Below are 5,033 nucleotides of genomic sequence, written 5' to 3'. Positions count from 1 at the left end.
TTGGAAGCAATTTATAAATTTTCTATAGCCTAGGCCAGACCCAGGACTAGAACACAATAACTTTTTTTAGAAAGCTGCCATAAAGCAGTTTTTATTGTTATAATTTCTTTTGTTTTTTCTGTCACCAATCAATGGAATGCCCTTATGTAAATGATGGCCTTCACATCATATCTTTTTTTACGGAGTTGTTGTTGCTGTTCATTATGCTACTCTTTCTTTTTCCCTCCCCTTACTTTTATTTATCACCGTGGTTGGCAATCACCCACTTTCTTTAACATTGGCCGGTGTTTCCACCGAGTCTTGATATGTAATACTTCCTCCGCGTCATCGAAATTGTCGCAGTTTGACTTTTGGTATAAAACGCGGTATTTACTCACCAGCTATCGTACCAGAGGCAAGGAATCGGACATAGGCGATAGTCATCAGTATAGGGTGACGGCAAAGTTCTATTTTCTGTTATTGGAAGCTGGAATTTTTGAACTAGACGCAATTTCTTCGCTGATGTCGCTGCGCTGGTAATTTCGACTCGCTGAGATCAGTCAGGCGTTGCAGCCTGCACATTTCTCGTGCTTATGGCCATTCACTCAAGCCCCATCACTGTTTTACCTTAGCTGGGGTGAAAATGACTTCGTGGAACAAGTGGCAGCGCTTGGAGAAACATCGAGGGGTCGGCAAACTAAATTATAGCAATAAAAACTGCTTTATGGCAGTTTTCTAAAAAAAGTTATTGTGTTCTAGTCCATGGACCCCGTCTAAAAAGTAAGAAATTAACGAAATGTGATTGCTGAAAATTAAAATTTCACACAAAACCTCACAATAATCACAACACTTGAAATGCTGCTTTCAACTTTAACTTGTACTGCACCAACAATTGGCAACATGCATGCATAGGAAAGAGGATCACGAGGGGAAAAGGTCTTCTACATGTAGCTTTTAATTCTGTGTGTGATTATTGTGAGGTTTTGTGTGAAATTTTAATAGAATCACATTTCGTTAATTTCTTACTTTTTAGACGGGGTCCATGGACTAGAACACAATAACTTTTTTTAGAAAACTGCCATAAAGCAGTTTTTATTGCTATAATTTCTTTTGTTTTTTTCTGTCACCAATCAATGGAATGCCCTATATCAATATGTAAATGATGGCCTTCACATCATATCAAGAGGTTTATTAAGGGCGCGTTTGGTTGGTACGAACTAGAACAGGATTCAACAGAACAGCGCGTTTGGTTGGGACTGCACCTGTTCTGGGTCGGCCAGAACATGTTCTGCTTGCTCCGGCCTCGAGGCCAGAGCAGACCGAGCAGTTTCACTTTTTCACAGTGAAACCTGGCGGGAATATCGATTTTGGTCCCAAATGATCACGTGCATACGCTTTTGGGTTGGACTCGTCGTACCGTACACAGTGACCATGGTGACCCATACACATTTTGAAGAATGCACCAAGTTTGGCATATTTTTCACAAAAATATGCTCTGTTTCTGGAGTACCGTTTGGTTGGCATGAGGCTGCTCCGTGTGCACCAGCTGTTCGATCCTGTTCTAGATCGTAACAACCAAACGCACCCTGACTCTTGATCATATCAATACCGTATTATACGCATTGATGTGCAAGCCTTTTCTTGCAGAAAATGGCACTAACATAATGCATGTTCTTCTGCGGGGAAACATGTGAGTAGTGGTGGTGATACTTTTTTATACGGAGGTCATTCTGTGCATGTTCAATTGTTAATGTTGCAGAATTTCATGACTCTTTGTCTTGCCTTTCAGATATTTCAGATTTCCCCACCCTCGATCAGATTTATTTGAGAAATGTAGCCATGCGCCAGGTGCGTGTCGCAGATGTTTTTGTTGATTCTGTGTTTATAATGGTTTATAATCATGGGTTATCGTGATAAGATCATCCAGCATCATATTGCACTGAAATCGTAATCCTGTTGATGTCGATACAACTTTTGGAAGTAGTTCAATGACTTCAAACTGTTAGTCCACGATTTTCTAAAACAACACAGCAAAGGAGGAACAATAAACATGTATTAAAATGTAAACAAATACATTGCTGAGTCCGACACCTCGTTCCAACAACTACACTGATCATGAGGATAAAAGGGTCAAGGCTATGGTTGGAGGTACTGATACTGAGAGATAAACAAGGCACTCCATGATAATAAAATCTTACACATCTTTTGGTGAGTATGAATGATATCCAGTCGAACCTCTTTAGGACGAACACCAAGGGACCGATGGTATTTATTCTGTGAGTTTGTCTTAGCCAATTTTATAACCAGTGAATACAATTATTCCCGTAGCTATGCAGAAGACGTTACTTCAGTAACGTCTGGCGCTAGCCAGGGTCCACACAGCTTTAATTTGGTGTTTGTTTGTTTGTTTGTGTCACACTTGGCGGTATCCCGTATCTGTCCCGTACCGTACCGTACCAGCACAGAAAGCTGGCCACAATATTATTTGTTTGTTTGTGCCATCAGCATGCCCGGCGCTATCCCATACCTGTCCCGTACCATCAAGAGTACGGTACCATCAAGAGAATGAGTATATATACGAAGTGTATGGGGGAATGCATTCAGGCCGATAGTGCAGTAGCATCTTGTGTGGATTTGTGTGCGAGGCCGAGATCCCACTGGCAGGCTGGCTGGGCCGCCTGTCGACCAGCCCGGGATTCGCATGTAGGCCGATAGCATAATAACTATAACGTATATAGATGTATAGCAGGGATTCGTATTATGTAAACGACTCCCTGCTGTATAGGGAGATTTTCTGGAAAGAAACACGAAGTAGGGAGACGAGGAAATGCTATTAGAATGGACTTTAGTTGCCGAAGAAAAGACAGGATGCGTCAGCAAAAACATACTTTGTAAGAGAGATCCCGTCATCCCCAAAATAATCCTGAACGGGCGAGTCCGCGCCGGTCACAGTAAACGTCGGAAGAGAGATCCCGTCGACTCCAGAACATCCGTGATCGGCAGAGTCAGCGCCGGTCACTAGGGGTGTGCGGATAATGCTCGAAAAGGTGGCAGATTCTGCTCGAAAAGCAGTGAAATTGGCAGAACCATACAAACCTTATGGCGGGCAATTCCTCGAATTTTGCTCCATTTCTTTATCCACATACCAAACATGCATGAAACTTACACGAAAAAGTACCGAATTCTGCCAATTTTTCTGCCGGAATTATCCGCATATGCCTACCGGTCACAGGAAACGTCAGGACAGATAATAACTTCGACTCCAGAACGCTAGCCAGGGCCATCACAGCTTTGACACGTTACATGCATGATAAGCAAGCAAAAAAGCATAGCGTAGGGCCCTGAGCTTCCAAGCTCTCTCGTTTCTCCAATAGACATGCGAATAGATTTCTTCTGCAGCGAAAGATTCTAAGCCACACGGACTCATTGACTCGTCTCGTATGAAACAAAAGAGTCACTACTGAACCTTTCTTTAGCAACATGACGGCAACTGAAACAGCAACAGAGAAAGTACGATACATGTACTGCACATTCTTGCAGGTACTACAAACAGATTGCAGATCGTAATTCTTGCTTTGGAGGCACGAAACTTTATTTGGGGCAATGCAATCTCGGCGGTACTCACAAATCAAACAGCCCAGACTCGAGTAAACAAATCCAATCCTACAAGTACGAGATTTTCACGAGACGAGACTGCACCCATTGGCTTGTTTCGTATGAAGCAAACAAGTTACTGAACCTCTCCACAATGGAGATTTTCCCTGATATGCGAATTTTTTTGGCAAACTCGGTCAATGAGTCCTTGAACCTTTCCCTCCAGATTGGGAACTGCCAACGATAGTATGCCACTGGCCAGTGCCTTACTTGTAACGTACTAATGTGCAATGAATATGAGTATTTCGACAACACATCTAACATAAGCCTTACCGTCAAGAAGGTGAACTCGCGTTCTTCGCACACTGTAGGCAAGGGCAAAGAGAAATCAGCACACGTTTCCGTAAATGAAAGGGTGAGCATAAGCAAATGAATCGAAGGAAACTGGTCAACTCAGAGATCACCTGTCATTGAGTATTCCGTAAAAGGAGGCCTAGGCAGCGGAAAAGCTAAATTTAGAAAGGAGATCCTGTCAGCTTTTCCATTATTTATTGCATTCCGCCCAAAATCAGCACACTTTTCGTAAATGAAAGAGTCAACACAAGCAAATGAATCAAAGGGAACTGGTCAACTCACCTGTCATTGAGTAATATTCCGCGAAAGGAGGTCTCAGCAGCGCCGAAACGAAATAAGCCAGGCCAGAAGACGAAATATCCGAAACAGCTCATGCAAGAAGCAGTTCCAAAGAAGGAAGTTCCTCGTGCATGCACATGCGAAAAGGCAACAACAAAAAGTCTGCAATGCACACGCATGCGGCCAGCCGGCCGCGCGATAGTTGGAGCCATGTAGCTCCCTGCTGGTCCAGGACCAGGTACCGAGCATCTTACGTAGAAACTTACGTAGCTACGTAGACAAAGTGTCTGAATAGCGGTGTCGTTAGGTAGCGCCATGTGAACACAATAATACAAAAGCTGACAGGATCGCTTTTCTAAATGCCTGCAACAGCGATAAAATTTGTCGCTCTGGGCGTCTGGCCGAGACACTCAGTACTACTACTACAACGTACATGATTTAGAAAAGCGATCCTGTCAGCTTTTCTATTATTGTGTTCACATGGCGCTACCTAACGACACCGCTATTCAAACACGTTGTCTACGTAGCTACGTAAGTTTCTACGTAAGATGCTCGGTACCTGGTCCTGGACCAGGGAGCTACTCCATGGCTCCTACGTACCATCGGATGCAGGCGAAGCGCCAGCACCGAAAAAGAGCCCTAAAAGTTGCACTTTTATTTTCCAAATCCGACCCCAGGCCCGGGAAATTTGAAACTCAGCTCAATATCGCCAAAAAGAGACTATTTTATCCCTTGCTCACAAGAGCTTCCCTGGTGGTATCGTCTTGTTCCGAGGCAATGTTTGGGAAGGTGCGGGCATTAGCTGCCCTAAGTTTCGCGGAAAGCTC

General features: G+C 43.7%; 1 long non-coding RNA gene across 1 annotated transcript; it reads right to left on the bottom strand.

Annotated features, from left to right (window-relative positions):
- Positions 1–1,877: 1,877 nt before the first annotated feature.
- On the bottom strand, positions 1,878–4,318 carry LOC135821223 (uncharacterized). Its single transcript, XR_010554318.1, has 3 exons — positions 4,210–4,318; positions 3,907–3,938; positions 1,878–1,996 (listed from the first exon to the last, which is right to left on the bottom strand). It is a non-coding gene; the product is annotated as an uncharacterized LOC135821223 (long non-coding RNA).
- Positions 4,319–5,033: the final 715 nt, after the last annotated feature.

Source organism: Sycon ciliatum, chromosome 7 (assembly GCF_964019385.1).
Source record: "Sycon ciliatum chromosome 7, ocSycCili1.1, whole genome shotgun sequence".
Taxonomy (NCBI): domain Eukaryota; kingdom Metazoa; phylum Porifera; class Calcarea; order Leucosolenida; family Sycettidae; genus Sycon; species Sycon ciliatum.
This window is presented reverse-complemented; position numbering and strand designations above follow the sequence as displayed.